The following is a 17,956-nucleotide window of genomic DNA, read 5'->3' as shown; positions in this document are numbered from 1 at the left end:
TCTCGAGTACAAATCACAATTTGCCACATCGCAACGATCTTTTTTAGGTAACTGGAGTTCCTAGTTTGACAACAACTAGTGTTAAAGACGGTCTTCACATAAATCGATGAACTTGTCTGTTAAGACAAGCTATAATTCAGAGGTTTGGCACTAGCGTAACTACTAGCCTTCTCTGAATTCTTAATCCGACATGACCTTGCACCCCGAGGCAAATAGTCATGTCACACCGTGTGGTTTCTATATCTATTTTAATTTATTGTCGAGGAGGTTGATCAGATATTAACCTACAACGTGACCAGGTCAGTGCATGGAGAAACTGAGGGAGCTCTGGCTCAGTACCCAACGCCTGTATGCTCATGGAATGACCTTAGTCATCATGTTACCAGTGATATGACCTCAATATTTATTAAGTTCATTTGATAACAACAGTTAAACGACGTTCCGTCTATAACCACAACTTAAATAACTGCAGATTAAATAAGCTGGGTTGAGGGTATATCTGTTGAACACTTCCCACGGGCAGAGTCTCGATACTACTAGACTTGTTAAGTAACAAGATTAAAAGAGTCTAATTAACAAGAGATTAATTTAACAAAATTTTAACAGAAGTTTGATAGGGATCAAGAAATTACTTATGGAGCTCAGAAATGATTTTTTTAAAACTTCACCAAAACCTAGCCTTCACACTACTAGAATCGAAGAGCTCGTCGCCACGATCGCGTAGGCGAAATTGGATCGTCGATCGGAGCTCCAGAACTTAAGATAAACTCAAAACAAAATTGAAGAGAAAAAAGAGGAGAGATGAGAGAGAAGCTCTCTCTTGGGAAGCGTGCGCCGAGAAGGGATGAAAACCAGTTGAGTGTGCGCCACTATTTATATGGGAGAGAGAGAATGAGTCAACTGAGTTGACTCAGCCGAGTTGACCAGGTTGACTCAAGTCAACCGTCACAACTTGGACCAATGAGAAAGTGACACGTGGCGCATGCCCTGACACTTTGATGCACATGCAGCCATTAGATCTTGCTGTCACACAGCGATGGACGCTCCATATCGTGCCACGTGGCGTGATCTGGTGATTTCCTATTTTATTTTATTTTTCCTATTTTTCTTAACTTCAAAAATTAATTAAAAATAACTCGGGACTCAGAAAAATACCCCGAAAAATACTACGGACTCGTATCGACTAGTACTAATTAACTATGAGTTCAAATTACCAATTTGTCCTTAGAAAAAATTTCAGAAATTTCAAGCTCCACAAACAAAGATAAAATGCTTTAAAGAAAAGAAAATTTGAGAAATTCATAAAATAATCTCCCGGACTCGGAATAATACGAGACTTACACCGTTGGGTTTGTGAGTAAAAGTACTACCTTTTAAAGGTCTAACTTGGGTCAAAACCCTAGTCAAAGTTGGTCAAATAATTAAACCTCAATGTGGAAAAATTAGATTTTCCGACAAATAAATTCTATAAAAATTTTAGAAAATAAGAAAAAATCCCAAAATAAATTTGAAAATTTCCGAGTCTTACAATATCCCCCCACCCTCCCAGCCGTTGGCCCTACCACCAGGGGCACCTCTTTCAGGCCCAACCACCCCACTCCACCCACCCAGACATTCCCCTTCCTCTCTCTCTCTCTCTCTCTCTCTCTCTCTCTCTCTCTCTCTCTCTCTCTCTCTCATTTTTCCCACTCTCTATGCCCATATCGAATTGGCTAACTCCGAGGCCGATGAGGTCTTTGTCTTGCTTGGCGAGGTTGGCGCAATCCTGCTTCGAAGACTTGACTCTTTGGTGGATTTGATGACCTGATATGCGAGTAGGATTGGGAGCGAGAGTGGGCTTGAAGTTGGCAGAAAGGAAGGAGAGAAGGGAAGAAGGAAGGGAAGGGAGAGAGAGAGAGAGAGAGAGAGAGAGAGAGAAAGAAAGCCAGTGGCTAGGTGGGGGCTTGGGCGGTGGTTGGGTACATGTTTTTATTTTTTATTTTTGGTATTTTTTTTCTTTTTATTTAGATTTACATAAAAATGTTATTTAATTTTTTTTTAAAAATTTTACTAATGAATAAAATTGGAAGTTTGAGAAAAAAAAAATATGATTTAACATAAAATTAAACAGTAGTGCCACATTAGCTCCATTTTGAAAAATTAGATGACAAATGAGAAAAAAATTTAGTCTGCATGGAGAAAGAAAGAGGTGAGGAAATTGGGTTGAAAATAGATATATACACTATGAATACAATTAAAAAGTCAATAAATTCAATAAGCAACTTGAAATGAATAACAAAATAATCTCTTTATTTATCTTATTGATTATGAGACTTATTCATCGTGCCATGCAGACAATGTTTTACACTATGAATACAATTAAAAAGTCAATAAATTCAATAAGCAACTTGAAATGAATAACAAAATAATCTCTTTATTTATCTTAGTGATTAAGAGACTTATTCATCGTGGCATGCAGACAATGTTTTACAATGTTAGTCTCATGATCCAACAACGCACTTTCATGCACATCAATCTAGAGTTTGAAACTCTAATTGTTTGAGATTCACTATTCTCTAGTTACAGATTAATCATGCTACAATTCATACAATTAGATTCTCTGAAATTCCAAGTAAGTACCGATACTATACCTAGAGGGGGTGAATAGGTTAAACCCAATTTTTGTCAAAATTAAATTGTACCTACAAAGCAAATACAAATATACAATCTAGAGTTCTCAATATTTACTCTCAAGAGCAAGTAAGCTCACAAGTTTATGGTCAAGTCAAGATGCAAACTAGAATCAAATTCTTAAACAAGCACTACAAGAAAAATGACATATAACAACATATACTTAACAACATGCCTTTAATATATGTTGTTGATCGAATATAAAATTTGACAATGTGCTTAAGATGCGAGTTGTCAAAAGAGTAGTTTCGCAACATTCAGTGGATGCACGTTGTTAAGTGCTTATTCTACAATGTGCAGAAGCATGTTGTGGACTTGGTTAAATATAACAACGTGCTTTGTATGTTGCCAATAGTCTATCATTAAAATTTTAATTAAAAAACCTAATTCTCAAAAAATCCTTTTTCTTTTATTTAAAAATTTTGAAAGGTTGCCTCCATGAGAAAACACACTTGCCCAGCCCTTCTCGATCACTTCACTCTCTCTTGGTTCTCTCTCTCTCAGCCGTTGTTGGATGCAAAATAGGGAAGTGAACATAAGGTTTTTCTTTCTATCTCTGAAGGATTACCAAAGTCTTCTATGTCTATATAAATTTTTAAATTTTTAAATTTTTAAAATTTTGAAGTTTTTTTGTTTAATTTCAAGATCCCACACTGATTAGGGTTTGGATTTTTGTTTTCACTCTGTTTAGGGTTTTAATTTTGGGTTTTGATTTTTGTTTTATTTAGGATTTAGGGTTTCGGGCTTGAATCATTCTCATATTTTCTTGTGAGTTTTTGTTGATGTTTATGTGTTGTTTGGGGTTGGGCAGCCACCGTGTATGGTGGCGGTCGCCCATTTCGGTCGTTGAACGACCATTTGTGAATCTTTTTATATTTGATTGGTTGTCTGATCTTAACAGGTACACGGGCTCGAGAAATCTTATTTCCGATGCCGTCATGCTATCGAATTTGACATCCAAGCGTGTTGCCGTCCAAGGGCATTTCAGTCATTTTACGTGGTTAAATTGTGAGTGAAGCTTATCTGGTTATATTGTTGAGTATCATTAGTGAATTGTCTATTTTGTGTGTTTGTTGTTATATGTTAGAGAAGACTAAGTGTAGAATTTGGATCATGAGAGTGAATTGATGAGGTTTTGAGGCTAAGGAATTAATTGTGAATTATAGAGTTGCTCTGAGGATAATTGCTGAATTAGAGAAGGAGTGTTCATTGTCGAGGTAAATAAATGATGATTAAGCAGTTATTATACAAAACGATCAAATTAATTATCGAGGAAGTGTTAGTATGATTTGAGTGACAAACAAGTGAGGGGTCGTGAGTAGGAATCAACATCGGAAAGGATTCGGCATAGTTCGGAGTAAACAGTGAGTGAACCTTGTTTTATAAATGTTTTTAAGAATAAATTTTCTCACAGCAAGTGTTGATGATGATGCATATGTAGAGGTGAATCTGAGAAGAAATACAAGAGGCTTTAATATATTATTAAACAATGAAAGTTATGAGTTAGTTTCGAGAATGCTGTGATTGAGGTTGTGCGAGAATACGTGCCTGCCCGTGCATCGATTTGCTCTGCACGAGAAGTGGCGAGCCTAGTTACCTGTCTGCTCGTGTATAGATTCGCTCTGTATGAAAAGTGGCGAGCATTCTTGCCTGCTCGTGCATCGATTCGCTCTACACGGGAAGTGGCGAGCATCCTGGCCTGCCCGTGCATTGATTCGCTCTGCACAGGAAGTGGCGAGCATACCTGCCTACCCGTGCATCGATTCACTCTACACGAGAAGTGGCGAGCTTATCTGCCTGCTCGTGCCTATGCACGGAATGTGGCGAGCTTAATTACCTCAGTGTATGACCAGCAGTTCCCCGAGTACTAGTGTGGCGTGAGGTTTCAGTTGTGGAGTATTTTAAGATGATTTAAAAATAGATTTGAGAAATGGTTTTACATAGGGGGATTTCAAAGAGCGATGCGAGTGAAATTAGATAGTTTGATTTGTTACTTTGTGTGCTTGTGTGCATTTGTGTATTTGTTTGCTAGGACTTGGTTTGGCTAGGACTTGGTAAGGTCTAGGCTTGAATCTTGAAGGTGGAAATGATGGTGACTATGCTTTGAGGTTATTAAATTAAGACGAGAATGATTTGAGGTTGAGGTTATTAGTTGACGACTAAACAAATGATTTGCAGAATGATTATAATTATTATTAGTGGAATTTGATGTGAATATGAAGAATTATTGATTATCTTGATGCTTGGATCATTGGTGAATGAAATATTATGTGATTTGGATAATTATTATTTATGCTTGATGTTATTATGGATTATTTATTGAGAATGAAAATTGAGGAAATTATTGAGGTTATTTGTTTAAGTCATTTCACTAATACGAGATTTCGAGCTTACCGGGTTTGTTATATAACCTGGTACACCATGGATGTGGTATAGGGTTTGTGTTTTGCAGGTTAAGCAGGCCGATGAGGCAGTAAGGAGAAGTCGAGGCTGTGAGACCCACTTTGTTTTGTTTAAATGTTTTTATACAAAGGTTTTACATAAATGTTTTATTTGAAAGAAATTTATTATTTGTATTTATGTGCATGACTCAAAAGAAAGAGAAAACGGATGTAAAAAGTTGACGTTTCAGTGTTTTTATGGGCCTGAGGTTCGGGGCGTTACAGCTTCAGTTTTCAAAAAATGAAAAGCTAAAGGAGTGAAATGACACGAGCTCTTGGGTTGCTTATAAAAGCACTCCCGAGCGCTCAATACTGAAGTTAAGCCATTTATGGCTTCCCGTGTTGGGTGCTGCATGTCTTACGACTTTATGACTTTGGCGTGTTACGTGTTTTGCGTAGAAAAGATTTGATATAAAATAAATTAATTTTATAATAATTTTTCATTTTAATTTAAATCAAATTTAATTATTTTTCACGCAAATTAAGACATGCAGGGTTTTCTAAACATACATGTGTGTACACGCAGTGTAAGTGACCGACATTAAATCCGAAACAAGTTGATACATGATATGTCTAGCCACCTAAGAGTCTAGGTAACTAAGTCACTTACCTTCTTATAATAACCAAGACCGTATTTGAATGTTCTGATGAAGCTTTCGTCATGGCAAGGATCATAGAGACGGTAGAACTTATCCCATATATAAATAATGCTAATACAGAATAATGGTCTTTACATTTTCCAAGTCTTAAAGAATTGTGATATGTTTATAGTATAGAGATAGAACTCATCAATTCGTATCTCCCATATGTAACCTCATCCTCTAAAAAAAAAAAAAGATGTTTGTCTTTATGCTATAGGTCCTTCTATGATTCACTATTCATACTCGTGAATATTATTTAATAATGTTCCAATTTATTTAATAAAATTATTGATAAATTGTTCTAGAGGACTAATATTCCAACATTAAACGACATGATTGGTCAAGTAGACTATGAGCGTTGGGATCGAGGAATTTATTATTACTTCTTTCATATTCACAAGTTCTTTTGGAAGACTAATAAGAGAAATTAATAGTTCAATATAAATCCAACGACACTAAATACCATGTGGCAAAAAAAAAAAAGATGAGAAATCTTACTTGCGTCTGCAAAGAAAAGCAGATGCAGATGCAAAAGACCCAAAATCAAATGCGCGCTATTAACTTAAATCGTAACTAAATTCTTAAATTTGACTCCTTAAATAATATTCAAATTTTAAATTCTAGATGCTACTACCGGAAATGACAAATACAAAAATAGATATGCTGAGAGATGATGAAGATTATGGGCATAAAGATGTTAACAGTAATCAAGTTGCAGAAAATGAACATGATCATGAATCCAAATTTCACGATGAAGATTATGAACATGAAGATGTTAACTGTAATCAAGTTTCTGAATCCAAATTAAGAAATTGCAAAGAAAATTAGAACGCCACAAAGATCAAGCTTCATAACAACAAAGGATTCAATTTCAAACCAAAATTGAAAAACTGAAATGTAAGAGAAAAATCGAGAGAGACAAAAAGAGAAATTCAGCGAAACAAAACAATAATGTAACAATGAACTTAACTAATTAAAGATAGGGCAAAAAAGGAAAAAAAATTATAATAATAATATGTGACTGACGCGTGAAACATACAATATTAATAGAATGTTCTTGCAATTAATATCCACATCAACCGTTAATACATTAAAAATATTCTAAAAAGTGGATCTCGAGTCAATTTATTATTAATAATTTCGTTTAACTAGAAGCATTTAACTATTCAAGGTTTCTTAAATTTAACCAAAATTGATTTTTCCCCTTTATAGATATAGAATCTTTATAGACATAGAAGATATAGAAGATAAATTGAGGTATATTTCTAATAAAAATAACAAAAGTTTCCGGAATATTCCACTATCAAAACATATGAGATCCCATTTCACTTTTTTCATGTAATTTTGGTGACGTGGCAGAACCTCATTGGAACTTCCGAAAAGATCCGGTACAGAAACACAGTAAAGAAAAATCTACTGGTAGATCCGAAATTGGCTAGTCTGGCTCTGGCAGTCGCAGAACACGTTGCATTAGCAGCACACGCGCACGTGCATCCACTGTGTAACTGCAACTCAAAATCGGAAGGCAGTGGCACAGACGTAATTACTCCCAAAACCCAAGGCCATTTCAAAACCCGAGTTCAACTCAATTCCCTTTCTAGTCTCCAGAGGCCCCGCTTTTTCCAAATAAAACTCCGCTATAATGTTCGCCCAGCTGGTCTGTGGCAGCCCACGTGGCGGAACCCAGTTGGTCGGTGGTCAGTAAAAATAACCCGCATGCCAGCTGTTAGTATCATAGAGTAGACTTCATAGGGTTTAGATTAAAGTCCATCTATATCTATCTCTCTATCAAAACCAAAACCGAAAACACAGACCTTCTCTCTCGGAGCCTCCGAGGCATGGCAATAGAGGGGCTTTGATTCAGTTACTGGCAGTCTCTAATTCGCTTGGTGCAGGTCGGGAACCGCTTCGCTTTGGGTTAGACCCAGCCAGCCAGATGGCGTGATGCTATTGGTCGCGGGGGCGAAAATGGGTCCCGCCTTGCATCAACTGAATCGGAGACCGCGGTGAAGAAAAAGGGGTTTCATGGATCTCGCGTTTTTTCATCCATCAGATCTCATCTCAGGTTGGCCACTTCCAACGTATCCATATCCTTATTTTTTTCATATTTTCGTTATTTTTAATTTAATCGGACAATTTTTAATAATAGAAATAGTTAATTTTATGGGTTGGAAATTAATAGATCTCATTTAATTATATGGGTGTGAATAGAAGCATTAATTTCTATCGATTTATTGGGTTGTTGTATAATCTTTTTTTGTTTTTGTTGAATTGAATTCTCCTTTTAGCTGCGATGTTATGTATTTTTCTCTTTCATTGCTGTTTGGTTTTATGTTTTACCTTATTTAATTGTTGAAGTTAGTTTAGTTGTGTTTGGATCGATAAAGTTTATAGTTATCCAATTGAATTCTGTTTCTCTGTGGATCCATGACATCACTAATTATTCCTATTAAGTTAGAGAGAGAGAGAGAGAGAGAGAGAGAGAGAGAGAGAGAGAGAGAGAGAGAGAGAGAGAGAGAGAGCAATTGCATAGATGCTAATGGAAAATAAGTGTACCTCCAAATGTTTCTAATGGAATAACTTGTATTCTCATTTCCAAATTCTGTTGCTAGTGCTATCTGATTGCATTTCTATTCTAGTGTAAAGTATCAATGCTGTTGTTATGGTTTTTATTAATATTATTATTATTATTATTATTATTTATTTTAAAATGGGTATTATTACCCTGCCCCTCCTCAGCTTTTTGCATTATATAGATAAAGTTACTTTTTGGGGAAAATTTAGAAAAGAGCAGAATCTTTCACAACAATGAGAGTTAAAAGAAGAAAAGCCTCACGTGTTCAGACACTAACTAGGGTGTCTGAGATTTACCCAAAGGGGGGTTGAAGGTAAGCAGTTTGTAGGTGCAACAAATTTTTTTTTTTTTTTTTTTTTCCTGTGGGGGGTGGTTTCTTTTCTCTATAATGCTACTTATTGAATCTTTCTTTTTTACAAGTCAATTTTATTGACAAAACAACAAAAAAAAAAAATTAAGTTCAAAGGAGATGAAAACAACATCTGAACCTAAAGTTTTCCGAAACTCGACAAAAAAAAAATTAAAAAACTAAAAGAGATATAAAGGGGCAGTTTTTTCGGGATTTGTAGTTTCATTGTCAGAAAATGACGGCGGAATTTAAAAATAAAAGAGATATAAAGTGAGTATTTACTCTAATTCAATGTCCAGTTTTCTGGAATGTGTAAGACCTAATAGTGACACTGGCAATGTGGCACTCCCCAAACATCTATTGTTGCTTTGCCTCCATACATATCACCCCAGACATAACCAACATCTGTATGTAGTGCAATGGACTCTTTTCAATTGGTAAATCAAGACCTGCCAACACCTGGCAATTCTGTGACAACCAGCTTTCAGGACAGGGCAGTGGTGAACTGGTTTCTTTCTTTTCTTTATATATATATATATATATATATGTATTTATAAGTTTTTAAGTGTTTGTTTTTGGCTTAGTTTGATTTATTTAATCTCCTGTGATGGATTGTTTAGTGGCAAGTGGACAACAGTGTCAGAAAATGGAATGACAGAAGAAAGCAATTACAATTGGCATGATTGGTAACACCACATCAAGATGGCATGTGGTGTTACCGTCACACAAATTTTTTCAGTTTGCACGTAGTGTTATTGTCGCATGCAATGATGTTTTTAATAAATTTGAGAATGAAATGACAGAAGAAAGCATTTACAATTGGCATGATTGGTAACACCACATCAAGATGGCACGTGGTGTTACCGTTGCACACACTAATTGTTTCAGTTTGCACGTAGTGTTATTGTTGGATGCAATGATGTTTTTAATAAATTTGAGAATGAAATGACAGAAGAAAGCAATTACAGTTGGCATGATTGGTAACACCACATCAAGATGGCACGTGGTGTTACCGTCACACACTAATTGTTTCAGTTTGCACGTAGTGTTATTGTCGCATACAATGATTTTTTTAATAAATTTGAGAATGAATTGACAGAAGAAAGCAATTACAATTGGCATGATTGTTAACACAACATCAAGATGGCACGTTTTGTTACCGTTACACACACTAATTGTTTCAGTTTGCATGTAGTGTTATTGTTGCATGCAATGATCGTTTTAATAAAATTGAGAATGAAGTTGACAGCTTCCATAGATGGTCATTAAAACCATTTTTGGAAGAAGTAAAAATGCCTCTGAAGTCATTATTCAACTAAGCTGATTACACGTCAAATAGTAAGTCCTCAAAACACAAAAAAAAATAAATAAAAAAATCATATGAAATAGAATGTAGGCGAGGAGGGTCCATTAATGTCATTACTTTTTTTACTTGCTTGAATGGTGTTTATATGCTCTCTTTCTTGTTTCAGGTGTTTGCATTTATGGAGCAAATTTCCAATGTAAATAACCTGTGCTGAGAGATGAAGTTAGTTGGAATCTAACTATCTAAGGTCCTGCCTTTTATATTCACGTACAGTTTTATCTTCAAGCTTTTTCTTGCTGTCATTCACTGATTTATTGTTTTATTTGTATTTTTCTGTTTTTTTTTATTAAATAAACTCATGAGTTTTTATGTATAATTGAAGGTTTTCGATATAAAAGTTAAATTGGTGTCATAGTCTGTATATCAAATAAATAAAAAATAAAGTTTGTATATCAATATCATGTTTGGTGTTGCCCTTGGAATTAGCCCAGAGGCCCTATGCCCAATTAAGAAGGAGAAATTTTACGATATAATTATTATGAATATTTGTTTGGTATGTGAATAGACTCAATTACCCTTGATATAAATACTTTACCAAATGCCGTCGAAACTCATTTTTTTCTCCCCAACCCAGCATCTCTCTCACCCCACCTCACTCACTCTCATCAACAATGGTTCTCACAACACCAACTAGAGCCGACTGCACCAGATCTGCAATATTCATCTCTCACATCCCTCCTTCGCAAACTCACTGAGAAGCCAAAGATATAGTTCCTTTTCTGCTTGAAACAAGAAGGCTCCGCACTTCATTAACCACAATAATGCAAAATTTGATTTATTTATTTTCTCTCATTTGGGTGAGAAGCTGTTGTAAATTGTAAATTTTATATTGAGTAAATTGTTCGACTCAATCCATAAACTCAAGATTTAGAACTTTATGATTCTCACAATTACTTAAGGTGGAAATTTAATTAATAATAAATACATACCATGATTTATGAGAGCAATCTTAAAATAAAGTAAGATGGATGCCTTGATTAATCTGTACACGAACTATTAGTGTAGAGGAAATAGGTTTCTTTCTCTTAGCATTTGCACAATAAAACCCTAATACGTATTTTCTTGATGTAAACAACTTATGGGAATGTGCATTATTTATAAGCAGAGAGAGGACTAGTTTCCTATTGTAATCCTAATTACTTTTATCATCTATCTTGGTAATAATCGAGGAAACTACTTCTCTTATTTGATCAATAGGATTTCCCGAATAATTTTTATTAAACCTTGATCTCACACATGCTATATCATGTTGGCCATAAAGAATATTAATAAAACATTCTTACATTCTCTCATTTGGTCCATATGACAAATTTACTTTATGGTTTGATAAATAAACATTAGGCGCGCAATAAATTTTGGAATAATCCTTATTTTTAATTGGTTACCATAATATCATCATTAAGTGATCCACTAATATGGGTCATGGCAGTCATACACCAATAGGCGACATAATCCATTTCATGTACCACAATATTAGCAAATCCCCTAAAATGGCCCATGAGAAGCATCTATAAAGGTCCAACAATAATGTCTTTGTCAAAAACTATTTCAGTTATCATTCATCCAATCTCATACATGTATACATATATTCAAAAATAGGAAATATCAGGAACATAATCAATTATTGAGCTCGGAGTGTCAACTCAAAGAAATAAACAGTATGCGTCTTTAGTCATAACCCTTTTCCTTAATGAGTTTGCAAGCATAAGCTTTGTCCTTTTAGACACTTGTTATTTCTTAACCTCCTTCATAACGACCAGGTATTTTGATTCTATTATGTTTAGCATCTTTAGAATACTTGTCGCTCTTGAACAAATCATAAACACTAAGTCCTAAGATAAATTCCTCCACTCCAAATCATGAATTGGGGCCTCAAAGCATGCCACAATTTCTACATTAGGTGCATAAAGAAAAGGGAAATTCTATTCATACTCAACATTTTTCATTTCTTCCTCAACCTTCTCACTGCATCCAATATAACTTTTTAATTTCTTCATTTTCTTATTATACCCAATTCAATTGACTAGTATACCCTTATTTTGGAATACCCAACTAATATTGAAATTTCTTTCCTTACCCAAAATAACTTTCATACCCAACATCACCATTACCTAGCGATACCCAGTGCTGTAAAAACCTAATTAGACATATCATATAATTATTAAGATTACACAATATTATATGCGACATTGTCTGAATATGTAATATAATCTGGTAACTATAATATTATGATTAATATTATAGTATTTGGGCTTATTTATATTGGTCTTAATAAAGCCCAAATAAGATAAAGAATTAGGTTAAAATGTATCATGTACATGATAATGGCTAGGTTTCTAGCACATGACATCCATATAAGACAATGTCCCTGCTCTCACAACTTAATCAGTTGAGAGATAGAGCACATAGACTGTTGGTGAGAGTGGAAGATCTTGTCTTGCCCAGATCAAACCCGAAGGAGATGGCTTCATCGGGTATGTCTTCATTTCATGGCTAATAACATGATTGAACATGTATGATTGTGTCATAGCTCTATGTAGTATAAAGAATAATTATTTGGTTAGATCTATCAAGTGGTATCAGTGCAGGGCTACTTATGTAGAGATCGTTAGGCGTTTTATGTTCATCTTTTATTAACCTAAAGAATTTTTCCAATTTTTTTTTTTCTTTTGTTAATTAAAGAAACGATTTTGTCAAAGAATTTGGTAAAGGAACATAAAAGGTTTATGGATTAAAGTATATTAGATTGATAAAATAATAATAAAATAAAAAGGGAATAGTTCTTTTTCCTTTTTGGACGTGAGGACCAACATCAGAAGCACCATGCGGTACGTTTTGGACAAAAAAAAGTCTGTTCTTCTTTTTCCTGTCTCTCGCGCACAGCAAGGGTTCTTTGAACCCAATTCTAATTTCGGTTTTTTTATCTTTTTTTTTTTTTTTTTGCGTGTTTTGATGATTGGGTAATCTTTTTCGGCATGCTTAGAACGATAATTATGGATTAAATCATTGTTTTTTCATCAAAATTCTTCAAGGATAGATTTAGGGATTTTATTTGTTTTCGAAATTTAATGTCATGTTTTGATGTTTTTGAATATTTCTATCATGTATTTTGCATCGATTCATCAGATTAGAGAATTTTGAAATCATAAGTTCTTAGAGTTTTTTCTTTTCGGTGTTTTTCTGGATATTTATTGGCTGTTCTTGAATTGAATGAGATTCTGGGAGGATGCTGCATTTTTTTTTTTTTGTAGTGTATGCCTTATCCATTTTGCAGGAACTCGTACTTAGGCAAATGTTTGAGCCTTAACGTGCTGCTTGAAAGAAACATGCATATTTGCCAATTCTTGGCAAAACAGATTAGAATTGCATGTTTTAACTTTTGTTTTGAAGGGAGCATGCTAAAGTTTTGGCTTTATAAGCTAACTCAATCAATTAAAGATTATATAATAGAGGAAATTACAAATTTGGTCTATGATTTTTTTTAAGTTCAGTTTTGGTCCACTAATTGTTTTATTTGTTCAATAAAAGTCTAAATTTCTAACTTTAAAACCTTTGGGTTGTGTTTTCTTCAATTATAATTGAAGTATAAGTTATATTTCATCATTTCCTTAGTTATATGCACCAATTTAGAGTATTAGAATTTAAGAGAATTGAGATTGAGTGAAGTTTGAAAAATTGGCAGTTTCGGGTACCCTACTTTGGGGTCAATTATCTTGAGTTTTAGAACTCCAATTTGAATGATCTTTATATGGTTGTAAAATGGAAATGCATAACTTTAAAACAAGTATATGTTTGCTGAATTTGGGTGAGATTTGATTGGGTAAAAAGGAGAATCTAGCCCTTTATTGAACAAGTGGAATAATTAGTGGACCCAAACAGAACTTAAAAAAGATCGTGGACCAAAATTTAACTAGGTATAAAATAAGTTGACTAAATCTGTAATTTCCTCTTATATATTATTATAGAATTAAATAATTTTGAACTGATTATTTTTCTATATTATGTTTTATAGAAGAAATTTTTTATTTATTGGATTATCTTGTTTGCTTGTTTCATAAATTAATTAGGTATTCCGTTGCATCTAAAAACTCAATTAAAGCATGCAAACAAGTTAAATTAAAGAATCTTCAATAAAACTTTGGTCCAGTTCTAAGACATTTTTTAATGGTTTCATCTTGCCTACAAGTGTTGAAATTGTTAGGATTATCTTAGTTCATGGTTATAACGTTAGACAAAAATTGTTACTTTAATATATGATATATGGACATTCTATTGCCTACAGATGTATATCGTAGATTAAAGTTAGCACATCAAAGGAAACTAGAATGCACATAGAGAATTTATCATCTTACCTACAGGTGTTGATAAATTTTCATAAAGTTAGTGTTCTATTAAGCTTGCTGTGTGATAAAAAATTAAAGGTACTAATAAATCTCTTGCCCACATGTGTGATTTAGAAGTACAACTAAAGATTGGGGTTGTTTGAATAATTCTTGTTTTATTTTTATTAGAGGAAATTACAGATTTAGTCCAGTTATTTTATACCTAGTTCAATTTTGGTCCACAATCTTTTTTAAGTTCTGTTTTGGTCCACTAAATGTTCCACTTGTTCAGTAAAGGTCCATATTTGTTTTCTCAAATTTGGCATGCTTTTTATCCTATCAAATCTCACCCAAATTCAGCGAACATATACTTGTTTTAAAGCTATGTATTTCTTCTTTACAACCATATAAAAATCATTCAAATTGGAGTTCTAAAACTCAAGATAATTGACCCCAAAAGTAGGATACCCGAAACTGCCAATTTTTCAAACTTCACCAAATCTCAATTCTTTTAGATTATAATACTCCAAATTTGTTTTTATGACTAAGAAATGATGAAATATAACTTATAGTTCAATTATAATTGAAGAAAACACAACCCAAAGGATTTAAAGTCACAAATCTGGACCTTTACTGAACAAATGAAACAATTAGTGGACCAAAACAGAACTTAAAAAAGATTATGGACCAAAATTGAACTAGGTATAAAATAAGTGGACCAAATCTATAATTTTCTCATTTTTATTATGTGTTCTTGATTTTATAACATGCTTAGGATAAAGTACTTAAAATTATGCCATGTTTTACTTTCAGTTGCTTCCTCGTTTAGTTCACCCATAGAAATCTTAAAGGGAACCAACTTTAAAAAGTGGAAGAGGGACATAGAAATTAATCTAGGCCTTATGGATATCGACTTAGCCATTAGGGAGGATGCACCAGCTGCTATAACTTATCAAAGCATTGTTGTGGAGAGGGCAAAATTCGAGAAATGGGAGAGAGCCAATAGGGTAGCATTGCTTTTCATGAAAAAACACATGGATGACACCATTTGTGAGAGCATTGCTGATAATGACAATGCCAAGGCCTATTTGGTTGCCATTGAAAAACAGTTAGAGAAATCAATTAAGGTTGTGAGGTCCGATAGAGGAACGGAGTACTATGGCAAATATGATGAGGCTAGACAACACAAAGGTCCCTTTGTGAAATACTTAGAAGAATGTTGTATTGTTGCTCAATCCACCACACCAGGGACCCCAAAACAGAACGGTGTTGCAGAATGTAGAAATCGCACTTTACTGAATATGGTTTGAAGTATGATGAGCAACACAAATCTCCCAAAATTCTTATGGGGTGAAGCACTCAAGACTTCTAATTATACCTCAAACCATGTACCTAGCAAAGCAATTGACAAAACTCCATTTGAACTTTGGAATGGTCGAAAACCAAGTCTCATGCATGTTCGCACTTAGGGGTGTACTGCCAAAGCTAGACCATATAATCCTAAAGAGAAGAAGTTAGATCTTAAGACCATCAGTTGCTACTTCATTGCCTATCTAGATAAGTCAAAAGGATACAAGTTTTACTGTCCTAATCACTCTACTAGGATAATCGAAACTAATAAGGTTAAATTCTTTGAAGATCATACTCCAAATGTCAAACACGATTTTGTTTTGGAGGAAGAGGGTGAAGCAGATGTTTGAAGTTCTGTGATCATCAATTACGAAACAAGGGGTGAAGCACTAATAAGGCTGAATCCCTTGGCACCGCCTGCACGGTCGCCACCACAATTGCCATTTGAGGATATTCCTAATTTCGAACACCAAGATCTTACTCCTCAATAATGAAATGAGCCAATTCAAGTAAGAAGATTAGAAAGAGTTCGAAGATTTGCATTGCCTTTTGACTACATTGTCTACCTCCAAGAAACTGATTTTGATGTAGGCGAGGAGAACGATCCAGTCACTTATCATCAAGCTATTAGTAGTCCTCAATCATCCTTATGGATGGATGCAATGCAGGCAGAACTAGAATCAATGCAAAATAATCAAGTGTGGGAGCTTGTAGAACCACCTCGTCATGTGAAATCGATTAGATGCAAATGGGTATTTAAAACTAAGAAGAATTCAGATGGGAGCATAGGGAGGCATAAAGCCAGATTGGTGGCTAAGGGTTACATGCAGGAAGAAGGAATAGACTTCAATGAAACCTTTTTCACTAGTTTCAACCAAAGACTCCTTTAGGATGATTATGGCACTAGTGGCTCGTTATGATTTGGAATTACATCAGATGGATGTGAAGACTATTTTTCTCAATGGAAACTTGGAAGAAGAAATTTACATGAAGCAACCGAAAGGTTTCGAGGAAAGGGGAAGAGAGCATATGGTATGCAGACTTAAGAAATCCATATATGGTCTAAAGCAAGCCTCAATGAAATGGTACTTAAAGTTCGATTCTATAGTAACTAAACATGGTTTTGTTGAGAACCCTCTAGATGAATGCATATACTTCAAGATCTGTGGGAGTAGATTCATTGTCTTAGTGCTATATGTGGATGACATTCATTTGGCTAGTATGGACAAGAAGATGCTCTTAGTGACTAAAGCAGTCTTATCTGATCAATCTTTTTAGATGAAAGACTTAGGGGAAACGTCTTTTGTGTTAGGAATCAAGATTACAAGAGACCGAAAGTGAGGATTAGTGGAAATCTCGCAAAAAGCTTACATTGACAGGATGCTCAAACAATTCTGCATATAATTCACAATAAAATATCAACCCAAACGACCAAATAAAGTAATCCTTAGTCGACATAGATAATATACACGATATAACCTAATTCAAGACTGTCAAACATAGCCACTCATATCGGATCATAAGAAATCAAATGTATCTTTCTGCATAAGCACCTTATGTTCACGATATCGGCACTTGTGTTCACATGAGTCACCACAAGATATAGAAAAGTTTAATATGAAACAACTAAATGTGATTACTGTAACATGCTTCATATCATGGTCCAACTTTATGTCAGTGTATAAACAATGACCCTTTATGCTTCTAAGAAGCTAGTATGCTCATAAGATTTAAGAACACACTTCCATTTATTGTCAAAACCTGAAGACAATAATCTTTCATATAGCTATATATAATCCTTAAGCTGCAACAAAATATGTAAGAAACCAACAATTTAATATTCTTTAAGTTGCAGCTTATGTTAAAAACCAACAATTTAATATTCTTTATGCAATTGCAAAATAATACTAGAATAAATCCAAAGTATCAAGAAAGATAAACAAGCACTCCAAAGTGAAACAAATAATACTGTAAAGAAGCTAAAACCAATTACAGTCTAGTGTCTGTAAAAACGCTCCCACTAATCTATGACATCAAAATTCTCCACTAATCCCATGCTCTTCATGTGCTTGTTGAAAACTGCAACTGGTATGAATTTGGTGAAGGGATCAGCTACCATTTCTGATGTCCTTATCTCCTCAATAACAACCTTTCCTTCCTCAACCCTCTCCCTTACATGTAAGAACCTGAGTTCTATATGTCTCGAGCTAGAAGACCGCTTGTTGTTCTTCGCAAAATAGAC

The sequence above is a fragment of the Dryas octopetala genome, chromosome 9 (genome assembly GCF_963921425.1).
Source record: "Dryas octopetala chromosome 9, drDryOcto1.1, whole genome shotgun sequence".
NCBI lineage: Eukaryota > Viridiplantae > Streptophyta > Magnoliopsida > Rosales > Rosaceae > Dryas > Dryas octopetala.
Note: the sequence above shows the minus strand (reverse complement) of the source record.